Consider the following 18,776-nt stretch of genomic DNA (forward strand, 5'->3'; position numbering starts at 1 on the left):
TAGGAAGTCTGTGATGGCTCCTTAAGAAACGGGAGGTATAACTGGAAGGAAGGGACAGTGCCGAGGGGCACTGACTATAGAACAATCAGGTGGCAAACAGAAGCCACACACCCGAGTGGGTAGGTGGTGGCTGGCGGGGGGAGGCTGCAGGCAGGGCCAGGCTGACCTTGCTGCCCAGTGGGAGTGCCCACTCTAAGCTGCAGGACATTGTTCTGGATATTGCCTCCCTCAGAGTGGAGGAGCTGGGGCTTGGCGAGCTCAAGGTTGAAGCCACAAAGTGTTATCGGGTGACTTGCGCTGCCCTCATTGCTGAGAGCCTCCCACCAGGGCCCAGCGCATAGGACGGACTCTGTTGCCATTGTCCTGTGTTCTCATGTGGCTTAAAGAATGCAGTGGTTCAGCCAGCATTTGTTGACTGAACAAACTGTAGTTCCTGATCTCAGCAGACTGTCTTACTACCCTGGAGTTCCAGACTCTGGTTGATGCCTTTCAAAGTGAAGTTCCCACAAAGTCCATATATCCCAGACCCTGCACACCAGGCTTGGCTGCCATCATGAACCTCTTCGTCACAGACCCTCTCTCTGACTCTGACCCCCGGCTCCAGCCAAGAGCTCTTGCTCAGTGGCACCCAAGCACCCCCATTATGGCATTCATGGCTGTGATGGGCTCCAGCTGCACCTGATCTGAAACCCCAAAACCTAGGACAACAACCACTGCCCCTAGGAAGCCATCTGGTGTTCCAGATGACTTGGCCCTCGTCTCTGGGGTCGTGTGGAGAAGCCTGTTACAGACAGCTCTTGCTCAGCGAGGACTATGTGCTGGGCAGTCTTTCTAGAATCTCAGGTTTTCATTTAGTGAAACCTGGTTCATAAGGTAGTACCCAGCATAGTGGGCTTCCCCCAACAGTCCTTGAATTGTTGTGCAGGAGATATTGCTAAGCGAGTCATAGCCCATCAGCTGGGAGGAACATCACCTGTTAAAGCCACAAATATGATGGTGATGTTTTGATAGCCAAGTGTGATGTGTCAAGTCCAGGTCCATCCGAACTCTCCACCCAGGTACAAGGCCAAGGTGCCTGGATTGGCTGGCAGGGAGGTAAAGGGGGGTTTGGTTTAGGAGAAGAGGGAGACACACATACAGAGTTCCTGAGCCACATGCTAAGTGACATGATGGAGCCCTGGGGCCCTCGAGTCCATCTGGGGGTCTGGGGAGGCGGAACGGAAACCACAGTTCTGTGAAAATTATAGCCAGCTTTGTGCCTGGACAAGCCTGGAAGGCAGCAGAGGAGGGAGGTTGCTGACGCCACAGGGAGGTGGCATTGTGGGTGATTTCTTTTCCTTCCTTTATTGTTGGTATAATGCTGTTTGAGCGATAAATAAAAATTGGGAGGAAAAAAATAGCTGCTCAGTGAATTGAGTGCAAACCCAGGGAAGGAGAAAGGGGGCTGTGAGGTGAAGAGGGGTGGGAAGGGCAAACGGCATGGGGGGAGGGGTCAGAGGTGGCAGCCCTGAGGAGAGCAAGGAGGCAGGCAGCAAACCCTCCCTCAGGGGTGACGGTGGGTATCCCAAGGGATGGTTGGCCTTGAAAGGTAACATAGTGCAGGCTGGGCTGGACTTGTGGAAGGTTCTAGAGTTGGGATGGTGGGGTCGAAGACGTTGGAGTGGGTCTGCTGGGAGGAGCCCCAGACAGATAATGGAGGCCTAGGGATGGGTCTGGGAGCTGTGGGGAAACTCACACGTGGTCTAAGCAGAGTTAGGGACTCATTCAGAGTAGCTAGCACCAAAGAGGAAACTAAGTCTGAAAGGACCACCCAAGTCTGTCACAAGGTGAGGCTAGGCAGTGAGAGATGTTAGTGTTCCCATTGCTACATCTGGGTGTTCTTGCTAAACATCTGGTCCATCCACCTCTTGGGCCCCAGGGCACCCACAACTTTCTCTGAGATCGTAAGGTGTGTCAGTTCAGCCCTCAACCACCTTACCCTTGCTGGTCTCCTCAACCCTCCAGAAGTCCCGTGGCTGATGCTCCCTTTTTATACTCGGGTTTAGAGAGGTTACCCAAGTTGTCCAAAGGTTAGCCTTTGGGGAGGGGAAGAGGGAGGCTGGCATTTGACCCACTCTAGCCCGCCTACATATCAGGGTGGGGTCCTTCCTGCTCAGAGAAAAGCGAAGGGCTTAGAGAGGGCCTGTGCGGGGCTACACGCAAGCAGGGGTCTGAGCCCGGAGGGGCACCTGGCAGGAGGAATGGGGTTACCTGAGCTCGCAGAGTAGGCTGTGGGTTCTGTTTGTGAATGAATGCTCGAGTGGACGGAAGAATGAATGAATATGGATAGATGAATGAGTGGGTGCCGAGAGGATCGATGTAGGGGGAGGAGGTACCTGAACCAGAACCCCTTTTTCTCGCCACCTTTCCTCCGGCCTTGGAGATTGGTGTTTGGAGCTTCCCTCCCCCTAACCCACGGGGGGATCAGCTCCCCAACTCGTCTTCCCCCGCCCCCCACCCCAGACATTTTAGCGGAGTCTAGGAGGAGGGGAACGCGCGGAGGCCGTTTCTCCCGGGTTGGGCCAGAATCCCCGCGCGGCGGCGCAGCCTCCCGCGCCGGGTCCCGCCGGCCAGTGCGCAGCGCGGCGCCCCCGCCCCCGCCGCCTCCTCCCCGCCCGCCGCCTCCCTCTCCGCTCCCGCCCTCCCCGCTCCGCGCTGCACGCACAGCCCCGCCGCCGCCGCCGCCGCCGCGAGGGGAGAGGCAGCCGCACAGCCTGCCTGCCTCCCTGCGCCCTGCTCGCCGCCGCCGCCGCTGCCGCTGCCCTCACCCTGCCGAGCGCACCCGCCCGTGTACACGCACCCCGCCGCCGGGCGCCACCCCGCGCACTCCTCCCGCCGCTTCGCCGGGCAGATGCGCCGCCGCGCGCCCCGCGCCCCGGGCCCGCCACAGAGCTCCGTCGCGCACCGGGGGCTCCTCTCCCAGGCCCCCCTGGGTGCCCTCCGACTGGGGCTCCCGCCCGCTTCTTGGAATAACCCCTGAGGCTCTAGTCGCCGCCGCAAAGTTTCCCGAGGAGACCCGCCTCCCCGGCCGCTGCGCAGGTAAGGGAAGCTGCGCGGGCCGGGGGTCGGGACGGGCGCTGGGGCGCGCGGGGCGGGGGGCCGCGCTGCACGCATCGGGCCGGATCGCGCCGCCCGAGTCGGTCCGGTGTGGCGGGAGACGTGCAGCCTTTGGGATTCGGGGTGCAGGGGGGTCGGGAGTCGACAGCCCAGCGCGGGTGGTGCTGGCCCCACCGCGGGGAGGCGCGGGGTTCGCGGTCCGCGGCTCCGCTCCCGGGAGCGGAGGCTGGAAAGGGCGGGGGCTCGCTTGCAGCCCAGAGCTGAGCCGTGGCTGCGCCCGGGGAGGGGGGATGGCGGCCGGGCCCGCGGGGGGCGCGGGGCTGAGCAGGTCAGTCCCAGCTCCTGCCCCGCACCCGGGAAAAGGAGGGTGAGGGGCGCGTGCGGCGAGGGCAGCCGGCCGGCCCCGGCGCCGCGTTCCTGTCCCCACTAGCCGCGTGAGTCACGGTTAGAGCGAGGTTTTATTTTTAAAACGACTTCAAGGGGGGCATAGGCAGCCTCCAACTTCCCTCCCTGCGCGCGCTGGGGACTGGCAGCCTGATGCCGGCGGGGGCTGAGACTGTGCACCTGGCGGCTGCAAAGGTGGAACGGAGGGACTGACGGGCTGGGGGCGCACGCAGGGTCCCCCACCCCCAAGCTCCCTAGACAAGGAGGCAACAGACCGCGAGCACGCCCCTCCTCGTGGGGATCCGAGGCCCAGGGGCGGAAGGCTGGGGAGCGTTGTTGCCCAGCTGCAGGGAGCCGTGGTAGATCAGAGCTCTCTGAGGAGGACAAAGTTGTGAAGCAGCGGCGACATCGGGGAGCTGCCCCAGGCTTCCTGGGGCCCCGGGAGGGCTTCCAGGCCCTCCCGGGCGTGTGGTTAAAAGCGAACACAGCTCAGCTGGGGTATGCCAGGCCCCGGAGGCCCAAGTGAGAGGTCTGATGTGAATAAATAAAGCCAAGGCACCGGAACAGAGGTGAGGGGTGACAAGGTTCAGCCTTGCCTCATCTCCACCCTTGCTTCCTTTGGAGGATGAAGACCAGCCCCACCCTTTCCCACCCCTAGGTAGCTTAGTTGTTGGGGGAGGCTGTCTGGGTAGGAGAGGGAGTGTGGGCAAGGCAGGGTCCAGGACCTCTGACGCTCCTGGCAGAGGGATGTGGGCTGGGGCTCCCCTTCCTGCCAGCGCCGAGGAAGGCGGCTGCACAGAGGGGCTCCAGGCTCAGGTTTCTGGAGTTGAAAGCCAACTGCGTGTCTTCCTGCCAGCCCCAGGAGGAGAGGCACAAACATCACCTGTCAGCTGGTGCCGGCCGTGGGCGACTGCTCAGGGCTTCCTCTGAAGGTTTAAAATGGAAATGGCCCAGGCTGCCAGGACCAGTGCCTGGGATGAGATGCTGCCTAGCTGGATTGGCTGAGAGGGTCCCTGGGAGGTCTGAGGGGCCGGAGCTGAGGTTGAAGGGGCTGCAGACCAGGAGGGAGGTGAGGCAGGCTTGCTTTTGGAGTGTGTGTGTGTAGGGGGGGTAGGGAGTGAGTGTGTGTGTGTGGGGGGGGAGGTAGGGAGTGGAGAAAGTAGATATGCACATGCCACCTCGCTTCTCAGAAAGATACAGACAGAACATCCCCAGCAGAGTGGAAGCCAGGCAGGCTAGCCTCTGCAGCCCACACGAAGAGGACAGCCAGCCCGAGCTCACCTAGGCTTAGTCCATGTAGTCGCCGGGGTCCGTGCATCCACACTCTGCAACACCTTGGTCGCAAATCCTTCTACCTGTGCCTCAACTTTTCATTCCTGTTGTAAATGACCTGCTATAACTACTTCCTGGGCCTTGATTGGAGGACAGGGACTACTTTACAAGTCTTTAATGGCCCTGCTCTTGGGCGCAGGGGTCTGTAAGGGCAGAGTAGGTATCTGTAGAGATATCAGAAGGTTAAGGGGCCAGATTCCTCCAGCTGCCTGGTGGTCCTTAGACACTGTGTCTCCCTCAGAGTCCCCGGGAAGCCCCTGGGAGAGTCACTCGGGTTGTTTAAAAGGAGGATGTAGAGGCAGGAGGACTGCCTCTTCATCATTTCACCTGAGTCCCAAGTTTTACAGGCAGGTTTTGGCCTGGAGACTCAGCTCTATGTAGACTGAAATCTAGTGGTCCAGCCTGTGCTACTTGCTGTATATGCCCAGGTCTGCAGCCTCCCTTCTGGGAACCTGCCTGTCAAGGAGGGCCTGGCCATGACCTGTGAGGAGGGATGGGCACCATGATGCTGAGAATGAGTGTGTGTGTGTGTGAGTGTGGGGAAACACACTAAAAGGACAGGGAAAGTGATGTCAGTGTACAGGTAGTGAGGTGAACTGGAGGCCTCCATGGACCTGACTCCTCAGGTGTCTGAGAGATAGAGAAGCAGGCCTTGAGCTGGCTGCCTGCCTGCAGAGGCCCAGTGCAGTGGCTGACATGAAGTAGATGCTTAGACAGGCACGGCAGTGCACACCTTTAATCCCAGCACTCGGGAGGCAGAGGCAGGCGGATCTGTGAGTTCCAGGCCAGCCTGGTCTACTGAGTGAGTTCCAGGACAGCCAGGGCTACACAGAGAAACACTGTCTTGAAAATAACAAAACAAAGGTAGCCGCTTTGGTGCAGGGGAATGGTGATGGCCAGGCCTCTAGGGATAGCTGGGCGTAGCCACCTTCTGTGCAGGCAGGTGGCAACAGTGGCAGAGAGCTGGGCAGGGGCTTCGCTGAATGCCCCTTAGGGTTTGGTGACCTGTTGGCCACCCCTTCCTAGCTGAATCTTAGCACCTTAGTCAGGACTGCAAAGTGGCCTGATATTGGAGATAGGACTTGCCAGGGGCTGTGCCAGGAGGTGTCCTTCTGGGCTGGCTCATCCCAGGATCTGGAAATGACATCAAGCATCTTGTCATACCAGTTGATTATGTTCCTGGAACACTGGGATGCTGGCTCAGGGTCCTAAGGACCTTGGTGGTTCCTGGGGAGGACTCCATTGTCTAGCCAGCTGGCCTTCAGCAAGACTGACCTTTGTAGGCCTGGGTTCCCTCATCCTAGAAGTGTGACAGTGACAGAGCCTATTTTGGGGCACCCACCATGAGGTAAAATTTGCAGGCCTCCAGCAGAGTTCATGCCTGGTAACATGGATCCCCTGTAGTCCACTCCTTCCTTTGCTGTGGGCCTGTACTTACACCCGGCTTCTTTAGGCCTTGGGGAAGCAGGCAGGAATCCCCTCTCACAGTCACCAGTGTCCCTCGCTGGCGGGGGCTTTCTCCACCAGTACCTCATAGTCCAAGTAACAGTGCGATGGTCCAAGAGCAGCAGGAGGGGTTTCAAGTTCAGGACCCTCATGAGCTGTGTGATATGTGAGGGTGTAGGCATGGATGAGGGTCCTAGGGCTTACCCGGACGCTAGGGAAATTTTGCTAACCTTAGCCTTCCAGCAGAGAGAGCACAGGGCTCTGGAGTGTGGTTAGTATGAGCCTCAGCCTTGGGTGTTACTCTTGAGGCCTGGCAGTCTGTGTCTGTGCCCGGGCATACCTTCCCTAGAACCCAGATTATCTTGTCAGTTCTGACTCTGTCCTGGGCCTGGGCAGCTGCATTCTGACAGTTGCTATAGAGTGAGGTCAGCCTGTGGTGTCCAGGGCTTAGGAGCGGCAGACTGGTTGGTCGGGGTGGACAAAGGAGAGGACAGCACCTCCACCATCCTGCTACCCCTCGCTAGCCTGGTGTTCCTTGGCAGCAGCTGGCCTGCAGAGGGTCCTGAATGGCTGTCCCTGTGCAGGCCTGTGTTTGCCCGTGTGCCAGGTAGATTCTGTTTACTGCCTCTTGCCCGTGGCCCCCAGAGCCTGGCTGCTCCCCAGGGTTCGTCACTCTCAAGATGATGTCAGGGTTCTGGGGCTCCCACTTGCTTTGTGGAATATATTTGCTGGATTCACCACAGCCCTGGCTGTGGGGTTTGTGTGTGCTGTGTCCTCACTCCTCAGAGGCTGAGGTGGTGAGCATGGGGAGACGACTTCAGAGATGTCCCGGGGAAGGGAGGTTGAGACTAAGACACCTACGTTCCTCAGTTCTTATTCCCTTCCTTCCAGCTCACTCACTCATTAATTAATTAATTAATTCATTCATTCATTCATGAGAATTGAGACTAGCCAGGCATATCCTGGACAAGAGTCCAGAACAAAAGGAGCCTTGTCCCAGCACTCAGGAGGCAGAGGCAGGGAGATCTCTGTGAGCTGGAGGCCAACCTGGTTTGCAGAGCTAGTTTCAGAGTAGCCAGAGCTGCATAGTGAGACTCTTCTAAAAAACAAACAAACAGAAAAGGCAGTCCTGAAGCTGGGCATGATGGCACATGTCTGTAATCCTAGCATTCGGGAGGCTGAGTCAGGAGGATTTCAGAAAATTCCAGGCAGTGTGGGCTACATAGTTCAAGGTCAGCCAGGACTACACAGGGAGAGCCTGTCTCAAAACAGTAATGCTAACAAAACCCAATACCCCTGGGCTAGCTGGTAGCCAAGTGTGGGGCCAGGCCCCAATCATGCCCCCACCCACCCGGAAGGCTTGTGTGGAGGAGGCATCTGGGGAGGGTGTGTCCCAGGGAAGATAGGAGGGTGAACTAGAGGAAGGACAGGAATGAGAAACTGATGGGCAAAAGGGCAGGGCCACCTTGAGACTACTTGGCAGGTGACCTCAGGTGTTTGCATGGGGACTGGAGCTTATGACTTGTCTTGCTCTTCCTCTTGGGAGGACACCCAGGCTGGTCCATTCAGGGCTTCAGCCTGACGGTTCCCTGAAAGTGGTGTGTTCATCTGCAGGACTTGCGGGTTTATCCGTGACAAGGGCAGGGCCATGATTTGGAGCTAGGGCAGCTAGTGATAAAGGGGATCCTGGGACGGGGAGCTGGACCGCGGAGCAGACTTGGCGTGCAGGCCAAGGGAGAAGGCAGCAGAGAGGAGGTCTTCTGAGGTACCAGGTCTCAGCTGTACAGGGCTCAGCTAACCACTAGGGGACACTGCCTCCCAGGCAGAGCACAGAACTCAGGCATCTGTGGCTGGGGCTGAGATGCTTCAGGCTTTGTGGTGAGGGCAGGGAGGTGGGAGGGCCTTGGATTGAGGCTAGGGTAGTGCTAGCCCTGGCTGCTCCTGCCTGTGTGGCTGGGAGGCTGGTCCCGCCGAGGTATCTTCTTTCCCACTCCCTTTTCCCTCCGTCTGCCTGAATTAATCGTTGGCACCAGATTACAACAGATTTAGCAAACTGTAAAAAAAAAAAAAAGAAAAGAAAAGAAAAAAGGAGGGATCGCTCACAAGAGCTAGAGGAGGAGGGAAGAAAAGGGGATGACTTCAGAGGAAGCAGCATCTACAGAAGCAAATCGCTCTTGTAGGACCTGTCCCCCACAGCCCTCCACTCTCCCCTCCCCCACAAGTGACGCCTGGGAAAGTGCCTCTCAGGAAAATGTCCTCAAAACTGCTGCAGGGTGCTGGCGCCAGGATGGGCTTTTCCTGGGGACAGTGTTCAAGGGCTGTCTGGAGGAGCAGGGGAAGGAGGATGAGGCTACAGTGACCTCCGGGTACAGATGGTACCAAGGGCCCGGGCAAAGGTGAGGGGTGGCACAGGGCGGGGTCCTGGCTGTCATGTTCATTGCTGGCTCTCAGGGTTCTATGCAAAGGCAGCTGAATGAACGGTCACTTTAGGGCTGTGTGTGACTGTCAGTAGAAGGTCCATCCTGCCTTTGGTAAGTTCAGAGCAGGCCACCAGACTGACCTGGTCCTAGGTTACATGTGGGGCTGTGTCTAGCTGCAGCTGGTAGTCAGACCTGGGAGATGCAGTTTGGATTTAGGAAGCGTGACTTTGGGTAGGTGAGCATACTACTCCAGGGTTATGGCAGGTTGTAGAGGATCATGGGAATGTAACTGAACTCCTGAAGTGGCCCATAGCCACTGCTCTGGGCTGGGGGGGGGGCTAGTGAGGACCGTCCCTCCCTTGCTCCTTTTCTCAGGCTGGTGGTTTGTGGGTGGAGTCTGGTCAGCCCCAAGGCCAGGTCAGGAACACAAGGCAGGTGTGCCCAGGTTTGTGTTTCTTGAATGGTCACTCTTGTCTTTCCATGCACACACAGGTGTGGACTTTGTTTTCCTGAGCTGGCCTGACCCAGCTCTGAGGAGAGAACGCCTCACTCTCAGGTGCAGACAGCTGTTTCCCGTGGCCCTTAGTGTGCCGCCCTGCCCTGGACAGTGACTCCGTCTTTACGTCATGGGCCTGTCACTGAGTACAAAGAAATGAGATGCCAGAGTGGGGCCCTTGAAACAGCCTACGAGGCTGCAGAGAGCAAGTGGGTGATCACGTGGGCAGCAGGCAGGGCTGTGTGCCCACAGAACAGGGAGCAGGGCGCGGCAGGGGTCTTGGCGTTGCGCTGCATAGACCACAAACCAAGTCACAGGGAGGCCAATGGTGCACACCCCCCACAACTGCAGCCTTAGTTTCCCCACTGCTGCTAGACAGCCGTGCCTCCGAGCGTCCCAGGGCCACCAGCGGCTCTGATCCCTCAGACCACCCCTCAGGCTGGGGCTAGTGAAGGCCCAGGCAGGACACTCAGGCCTGGCAAGCTTCTGCTCGCTTCCTACGGAGAGAGAGACAGAGCAAGACACAGAACTAAGAAAGACGTTGTCCAAGGCTACATGGGAGGGTCTGCTGCTACACAGCCAGAGAGTGGAGTAACAGTGCTGGGCACCGGCCTTGGGTTCGAATCCTGCCTGTTATCAGTCAGCTGAGTGCCCTGGATCCCCTGCTTCCTATCTCTGTGTCTCAGTCTCCACACCAATAAAATGGAACAACCGGTCACATATTTGGGATTGGTACTAAGACTGTATGTTGTAGACCTGTTGGAGAGCATGGTGGAAACCAGAGGCTCCTGAACTCATGTGACAGGCCACATCATGCTGGGTGCAGTACCAGACACTGACCTCCCTAGGGCTGCACGGAGCTAGCCTGGTCTCCATAACACCCCACCATTCCCAGTAGGGGAGCCCATGGGGCATTTGCTAAACTCTGGGCCCTGGCACCCGGAGGTGGCACATGGCAGGACGGATGGGACTCAGTCATGAGGAAGAGAATGAAGGGGCAGGCATCAGCAACTTCCTAGAGAGGTGGCCTCTGAGGACATGGCTGGGCCTATTGGGTATCTTCTAAGTGTTTGGGTCCTGGCAAGCTTCCATCACTGAGGGCTTACTGTACACATTGTGTAACCCCCAAAGTACCACACTGAGAGACTCCAAAGAGTGTAGACCTTCACCAGGCATCACAACTGTCCCATTTTACAGAGGAGAAAGCCAAGGCTCGGGCAGAGAAAGTGACCCGACCAAGGTCACACACACATGTATGACGACTCACAGTGTGTGCTCTCAGTTTCCCTTCAATACATGATGGGATGATAGTATCCTGGGGGTAAATTAAGGCACAAAGCAGTAAAGTTAATTGTGCAAGGCCGCAAAGAGGCAGAGAGAAACTATTTTTTGTTGAGAAGTACTCAGTCTTTGTCTGGGCCCTTTACAAGGAGAGTGGGGAGACTGGGCACACACTGAGGGCACCTGTGCTGAGGGTCTTCCCTCCACTATTTTTTGTTTGTTTGTTTGAGACAGGGTTTCTCTAACAGTCGGGGCTGTCCTGGAACTCGCTCTGTAGACCAGGCTGGCCTAGAACTCACAAAGATCCGCCTGTCTCTGCCTCCTGAGTGCTGGGATTAAAGGCGTGCGCCACCAACACCCGACTTCTCTTCTTCTTGACAGATCTGGGCCTCCCATAGTGGGGCACGTGCCCAGAGCTTCAGGACAGTCTCCTCTGGCAGCTGAGTCTTGTGTCTGCCCTCTTCAGGTTCAGTCTTCTGTCCTGAGGCCCCACTGTGTGCCCTCATAGGCAGTGGTGTCATTTAACATGCTTCTAGCCTCACAAGGGAGAGGAGGTGGCAGAAAAGGCAAAGGACATCATTTCTAGAGGGGACAGCCTGAGGGCCTGGGGCCAAGGCGGGTGGCATGTTCATCCTGCTGAGGACATCGCTGGCTTGTGACGTCAGCAGGTGGCTCAGCTGGATTGTGCCACTGCTGATGCCCTAGGGAGGAGCTGGGCACAAGGGTCCTGGGAGGGCGCCGGTGGCCTGCGGTCACAGAGCAATCTCCATTAGGGTGGTGAGCGAGTGGCTGCAGCTCCTGGAATCCTATTAAAAGCTTTTTCATTGTTCCCTGCGATATGCTGCGCTCCGCCGGGACCTGGGCATGTTGATAATTTATTTGTGGAAGGAAAGGGGTGAAGAGCGAGAAGAGGGGGAAATGTCATTATTTACTCCACCGGTTTCTGCAGCCAAGCTGGGCAGCTCTCGTGGGGATGCCCCACACTCACCCTGCTGCTAGATCTCTCTGGAACCTAGTTCCAGAGCAGGGGAGCAGGATTCCCCTGAGGTACAGCTGGGTGGGCACAGCAGCCAGTGGAGCTGAATCTTTGGAGTGCTGATGGCACTAGGACCCTCACTGTTGGCAAGCTACTCCACGCACGCCTGTGGCATTTGCGGCTCCTGGGGGCTTCACTCTGCCTCTCCTTGGGCGCAGACATAGGGGCTGGACAGTGGCAGCCCTATTGGCTTCTGGGGAGACACACTAGGGTCTCTGGAGTCATAGGGGGCCTCATAACCCTATAGATAGCCAGAGGTGTGGCTGTGTAGGGTAGACACTGCATCTCTGAGGGCCAAAATTCAGGCACTCCTCTGTGAGTGGGGGGGAGGAATCACAGCTAGGAAAGCCGTAGTAGTTGTGCTGGTCATGCTGAGCACTTCCTGTGGGCCATGCACTGCATGGCACCTAATCCAGCGTGGGGTGTGCGCGTGTGTGAGAGTGTGTGTGTGTGTGATTTCTCTCTGGCTCTGGCCTCTGGGGTGTGTGTGTGTTGCGCGTGCGTGTGCGTGTGTGTGCATGCGTGTGTGTGAGAGTGTGCGTGTGATTTCTCTCTGGCTCTGGCCTCTGATCCCCAAAGGCATACCTTCCCTTCCTTCTCAGCACTGCCTGCCACAGTGAAGAAGCCCAGGACAGGGTCATTTCCAGCAGAACCTTCCAGTTTGTAACTTACTGTCAGGCTGGGTGGGAGCAGTGCTATAGTGTTTGATTGGGTGAGGCTCTGGGTTCTATCCCCGTTACCTCAAAATCAAATCACCAGAAAACAAACCAAGCTGGCATAAAGGCTCTAAGGAAGCAGACACCCGTGCCCCTCCCTTTTTGTCAGCTGGGAAAACAGGCTCACAGAGGTGACTGCACAAGATGGTAGAGCTTGGCTAAAGTGCCCCTGTGCTGAGGTGTGACGGTGTCCTGGGGCTGTCAGGCACAGAGGGGTGGGAGTGGGGCCACAGCCCTCCTTTGACCCAAGGCGCCCTCACACTCCCAGCAGGCTCAGGCTGGGCTTCAGTGTCAGGAAGGCCTGTAGGTGGCTACTCATCTCTGCCCCTCAGGTACAGCCGGATGTTTTTAAAGTGTCTAATTCGAACCATCACTTTTGGCTCTAAGACCATTAGTAGCCCCCTACTCCCTCTGGAATCCAGTCCAAAACTTTCAGGCCTGCCCAGCCTGGCCCTGGTTGACTCGTAGTCTTACCTCCTTTCTGCGTCTCCCCCCAAGTATGACTGTCACCTACCAGTCTTCAGTTGTGTGCTCCCACCACAGCCAGCCACACAGGACACCTCCTCCAGGAAGCCCTACTTGAGAAATTAAGGCTTTCTGCCCCCTCCCTCCAGCAGTTTGGCAGGCTGCTAGTTCACTCAGTCCCCTCCTCCTTTCCCCTTCTCTGGTTCCTGTGGCATTGAGTTTGACATCCATTAGTTCATCCATAGACTGCTCCTTTTAATTTATTATTATTATTTTACGGTTTTTCGAGACAGAGTTTCTCTGTAGCCCTGGCTGTTTTGGAATGCATTGTGTAGACCAGGCTGGCCTTGATCTGCCTGCCTCTGCCTCCCAGTTGCTGGGATTAAAGGCCTGGTCCACCATCACTTGACTGATTTTTAATTATTTTTTAAGAGAGAGAGAGAGAGAGAGAGAGAGAGAGAGAGAGAGAGAGAGAGAGAGAGAGAGAGAGAGAGAGAGAGAGTGTGTGTGTGGTGCCATGGACTGTATGTAGAGCTCAGAGGACAACCTTGCGTCGCTGGCTCTTTCCACATTTACGTGACTTCCAGGGATTGAACTCAGGTTACCAGGCTTAACAAGTGCCATCATCCTTTGAACTATTTGCTGACGCTTGTTTTGTTGTTTGGAGGCAGGGTCTGACTCTAGCCCAGGCTGACCTGGAGCTTACTCTGTAGCCCAGGCTGACCTAGAATTCATGACAGTTTTCCTGTTTGCAGTACAGGAATTACAGGTGTGAGCCACCATATCCCATTGACCCATTATGTAGAGGAGAAACCTGAGACCAAGTGAGGGGTCCCGTCACCCCAGCACTCTGATGTGGTATTGGGGACAAGCCAGGTCTCTGCCTTGGGACCCTTTCCTATACCATTTTCACCTCCAGCAGCTGGGGCACTGGTGGGGTAGCAGCTGGGCTGGTACTCCCTGAGACCTTGCTACTTGAGTTGCCCTGTGTGGGGTGTTCAGTGAGGGCCCTTTTAGTTTCTGAAGTGGTCGACTATACTTGGAGGCTCCATTTTACATGTAGGAAAACTGAGGCCAAGAACAGGAAGGGAAGCAGGAAGGCAGAGCCCTAACCATGCATCGACTTCCTGCGCCTGTGTGGAGAGGCCTGTGGTTATTGATTCACAGTGGGGGTCAAGTCCTGTCCTGCCACCTGAGGTCAAGCCCAGATCTCAGGTCTGCTGCCTGCCCTGGCTGGGCATCCTAGGGTGAAGCTGAGGATGCTGGGGTGACAGTGTGCCCAGGAGCAGGGCAGGGCCTGGACCCTGCCCCCACGGCAGCTGTCTCCCCGGCCAATGGACTTCCAGACAGACAGGGCTTGTGAGAGCCGGGGGCCTTCAAGGAGAGCGCTGCTCCCACCAGCAGCTGCTCAAAGGCCTCTTTGTGACAAAAGGGCTGGCCACGGGCAGCTGCCAGGCCGGAGGCACAGACAGCCCGGCCTTTGTGCCAGAATGTTGCCCCTGCCCTGACCCGAGAGGTCAACAGGACAGGGGCCCTTACCTGTGGGAGGTTGGGGACCTCCTGCTCTGATCTGCCTATGTCTGGGATAGGTGTGGTTTGTGTCACCAGCAGGGACCCAGGAGCACCTTGCTCATGGTGGCAGAGCCCAGACTTGGCAGGGGTGGGGATGGGAGCAATATGGGGGATGAAATGGTAATGACAGCAATAACTGTGGCCGTGATGGTAAGGAAGCCTGCAAGGGCGCGGCTTCCCGTGTGGTTCTGGAAAGCATTTTATTGTTTCTTTTTCTGATGCCCCCAAAGCAACCCTGCCAGTTGGACGCAGCTCCTCTGCTTACTTAGAGATGTGAAAACTGCGATGCCCTAAGTTAGGAAGTCGCCCAGCTCACAGGACCCCAGGGCTGGAACTTGAACCTGAGTCCCTCTTCCAGGGTCTCATGTGTCCTAGACCTTGAACTTCTAATCCTGCTGTTCAGGAATGGTCCAGGGTGTCTGTGCCCCTGTCTAAATGTGGGTGGTGGGCAGATGGTGTGTTGAACCTTTGGGGTTGTGGTGACTGGTCTGAACTTTGAAAGTGAGGACTAGGTGGGTGGTGGAGGGAGACCAGGAAGGATTGAGGGCTAAGCCTCTTCTAGGAAAGGACCCTCAGAATCCACTGTGTAGTCAGGGGCTAGTTAGACAGGGGCCGGCCTAAGATTCCCACGGCCTTCAGGGTAGAATGCGGGCAGGCTGATGCCAGGGTAATATGGGACTCATAGGGGCAGACAGATAGCTTAGGAGCCTTGTGTATGGTGGGCTGCAAACTAGCTTACCTTCTTACCCTGAGTAGGGTCAGTTTCCCCATCTATGAAATGTGTGCTGAGCCTGCAGACCCATGGATGAAGTCCTCTGCAAAGAGAGCTATGGCCTGGCTGAACTAAGCCCTAGCTCTCTCCCTGCAGGCCCCTAGTCTCTTTCCCAGGAGACCCCACATGCTGAGGGAAGATACCAAGCCTCTGTCAGGGTGCTTGGGCGGTGGATTGCTCTCAGACCGCCCAGTCTGGATGCCAGGTTATACATAGTTAATGGTACTGATAGGAATAGTGAGCAGCCTCTTATACTGAGGGTGGATGTGAGGGCCTGCTCTTTCTGGGGTCTTCCTGGATGTGGGAAGTTGGGTTCTTGGGCAGAGAGGTACAGGCTCTAGGGCTCCTTCCTGGCACTCTGCCCCTCTCTTCCTTCTTGGATTTCAACCTGAAGAGGCGGGTGGAGACTGTCGACTCATTTTCCACAGCAGGGACCCAAGGACTTGGCTACTAAGAGGACTGGTTGGGGCCCAGATCTGGCCTCCATATCTAGTGGGCCCCTTGACCCTTCTGGGTGTGTTCAGGCCTCTGCTGGGCAGCTAGGCAAACTCATCACAGGGTTCTGCTTTGCGTGCTCGGTGTTTGTGGGCCTGGGTGGATGGATGTCCTTTGCAACCTTCAGTGTGACCGTATTGACTACCCAGTGCTTGGATTCTGGTCCTGGCCCTTCCTCTTTCTGACTAGATCAAGGTTTCTGCTCCCATGATCACCTGTTGTGGACACCTTGTGATCCGATCTGACTGAGGAAGGCCACACAATGTTGATGGATGTTTCCTAGCTGCATTCCATGCCCCATATGATGTTAGGTTCTGCTGGACCAGCCCCTGAGGCTCTGATGGGAAACACAGGTTCCTGTGGAGAGGTGCCAGGCCAGGTCCTGACCCAAGGCGCACCCTCTGAGCCCTGGGGCCTGCTATACCCACAGCTGTGCATTACAGAGGCTGCTTGGCCTTTTTCTCACCAGCAGCCTGAAGCTTCGGTGACAGCCCAGCCGCTCTGTGGCCCCGCCCTCCCCAGGGCTGCCTGCTGATTGAGTCTCATCATTACAGGGCGGGGCCCCTTGCTGGAACCTCTCCTGGGCGGCAGAACTGTTGAGCTGGTGAACAGCTGTTTGTGCAAAGACAAAATCTGTCGGGGTCTGACAGGCGGCCTTGCGCCTCTGTTGTGGGCTGAGTCTGGAGAAGCTGCAAGCTGACAATGGAGTACTGGCCCAGACCATTCACAGCAGGGGTCAAACTGCCCTAGGCTGGTCCATCAGATGGGTCAGGGTGGGCTCAGGCCCTTGGGGTGCATTCTGACTTGTGTCCAGATCACCCTCGAGGGGAGTTGGCTGAGCTCCTCTGGATACTGTAAGCCACCCTATCTCAGCTTGAGGTCTATTCTTTCCCTTTGGGGGCTGTGAGAGAGGCAGAGTAACTGTTTCAGGACCAGTAGTGGTCCCTGGGCACTGTGTGGAATCTTTCAATCTGTCCAGGTCAGGAAGGGGGCTGCAAGTGTGGTGACGTTTAGGGGAAGAAGCTCTGTCTGTGCTGCTACAGATCTCTTAGAGGAAGTGGACGCAGAGCAAAGGGTGCTTCCAGTAGTGACTCCATGGCCTCAGTCTCTGTCTCTGTCTCTCTCTCTCCTCATTGAGCCCCAGGCTGGTCTTGACCTTAATAGCAGAGGATAGCCTTGAACTCCTGATCCTTCCAAACATTAGGGTTACAAGTGCCCAGCTCAGAGCCTCAGTTTTAAATTGGGAGTACTTAGTTCTCTTGAGAGTTGGCAGAGTGCTGTCTAGAAAGGAAACTGAACTGAGTCTTTGTAAAGGCTTGAGGTATTGTGAGAATGATTCCCTGTGACAGTAGGAGAAGCTCACTTGACTGCAGGGCCCGGCAGGATGGACTGAATAAGAATGGTACACAAGCCTATACTTCTTAACCATCACCCTTAGCAGGCATGACTAATCAACCCCAGCTCTGTTTCCTGAGCCCGGAAGGCTCTTGGAAAGGGAATGTGCTTGATAACCCTGGCAGGTATTCTGTGTATGGGGACCTGGGACAGGGGAAGCTTGCCACAGGAACTTCCAGCTTCAGGGGTAGAGCTGAGATTTGAGCTCAGTCCTTTTGACTCTAGAGATAGTGGAAACCCAGGGTCCAGAGCCCTTCCCTTCGCCCCATGGCATCCTGCTACAGCACCAGCAGTATTCCTAGTAGAGCCCAGCTGCCTGCCAGACAGGCACAGTGAAGCTAACCCTGCTCCCCTGTGGCAGTTGGCAGTCCCTCCCGGCCTGTTAAGTATTATTGGCTGCAAACCTGCGTGTTCTGGGTTCCACTACACTGCTTCTGTTCTGGGCTCCTGATTGCAGCTGAGCAGTGCTGCAGTGAGTCCAGGTGGGCTTTCGAGCCACCAAGAGCTAAGACCCGGTTCCTGGTCCCAGGAGGGCGTGGTAGGTTGAATGGGTGTGACGCACCTATCAAACTCTGGCTTCCTCATTGAGTCTTCTGCTCATCAAGAAGGAGATCTGCTGGCTTTGAGGTTACCCTTTTAATTAAGCCAATTAATTAGTGCCTTTAATGAAGCTGATTAACCAGGCCAGGCTCTGCAGACGGGGTGGGAGTGGGGAGTTGTCCCAGCCTGTACTGTCTTGAAAGTCTGGGTTGGGAGGCAGCTGCTAGGCCAAGCCTTCCTTGGAGTGCTTGAGGCACAGGGTCAGGGTGGCCAGGGATGGCTGTGACCCCCTTGGAGTGTGGCCAGGCCTGTGTTAGGGAGTCAAGGAGAGTCTGAGGCTGCAGAGTGAAGTGCAGCCCAGACACTGGGGCTCACATGGCTGGACCTAGAGCTGGAGGAGGATGGGAACTCTGTGTAGCAGCTTGCTCAGTGGGGCCTTCAACGGTGCAGCTGCCTAGGGAGGCGACAGAAGTCCACACTTTCTCCTATTGTCCTTGCTCTGGGACTCCTAGGCCCTGACTACTTCCAGCCCGGCAGGGACAGAGGCCTGTGACCCTGTGGCCAAGGCAACCTGAGCCCCTTGCCTGACTGTAGAGGAGGAGTTGTGCTCAAGGTCACCTGGGTTCTGTGGCAGCTGAGACACAAGACCATGTTCCTATCTCTGTTTCCCTTCCGCCCACCTCTGCTGGCACAGTCAGCTTCCCTCCAGCAGACCCAGTGTTCCCTCTGTGTCAGGCCCGGAGCAGCCAGCTCTGTGGTCCTGAGCCCTGGGTGACTGTTCTCCAGTGAGATCACGTTTGGGGAGGGAGGCCTGCTTTCTTGTGGCAAAAAGTGGCGCCTGTGACTAGGGACACCCAGCTCTTCTGTCCTTCCAAGTCCTCCCACAAGGACAGGAGCCCACTACTAGCCAAGGCCAGGGAATACTGCTGCTGAAGGAGGAACCGTGGTCCGGGAAAGAAGGCCACCCTACCTCCTCAGAGATGTCTTTATGTCTCTCAGGGGGCAGAGGACAGATCAAAGCCCGCTCCTGGATGCACTAAGCCAAGGCAGAGACAGTTGGCTCAAGTTGTGACAGGAGAGATTTAGGTTAGACAGAGGAGGAACTGCCTGACAAGGAGGATTATTAACAAGTTTGCGAAGGCAGGATGTGTCCCTCCCCCAGGACAGCAAGCGTTGGCCTGCCGATGAGACTCTGAGCTCTTTAGAAACACAAGTTCTATAAATCCAAGCTACGCTTCCAGTAAATATCAACAGGGTGGGGGTGGCGTTCCCCGAACATACTGTCAGCAGCCCTCACCCTTTTTAATCTCCTCTGTGCTTAAGGCACGTG

At 56.7% G+C, this 18,776-nt stretch overlaps 2 protein-coding genes across 4 annotated transcripts in view; one reads left to right on the forward strand and one right to left on the reverse strand.

Moving 5' to 3' along the window:
• The window catches only part of Macrod1 (mono-ADP ribosylhydrolase 1), a 141,518-nt gene that overhangs the window by 29,884 nt on the left and 92,858 nt on the right, over positions 1–18,776 (reverse strand). The gene's annotated exons all lie outside the window — the stretch shown is intronic.
• Flrt1 (fibronectin leucine rich transmembrane protein 1) overlaps positions 2,779–18,776 on the forward strand; it is a 78,436-nt gene continuing 62,438 nt past the window's right edge. The window contains exon 1 of the mRNA XM_005063897.4: positions 2,779–3,078. The gene's annotated coding sequence lies outside the window, so the exon portion shown is untranslated. The remainder of the gene's footprint in view (positions 3,079–18,776) is intronic.

The sequence above is a fragment of the Mesocricetus auratus genome, unplaced genomic scaffold (genome assembly GCF_017639785.1).
Source record: "Mesocricetus auratus isolate SY011 unplaced genomic scaffold, BCM_Maur_2.0 Super-Scaffold_4256, whole genome shotgun sequence".
Lineage (NCBI taxonomy): Eukaryota > Metazoa > Chordata > Mammalia > Rodentia > Cricetidae > Mesocricetus > Mesocricetus auratus.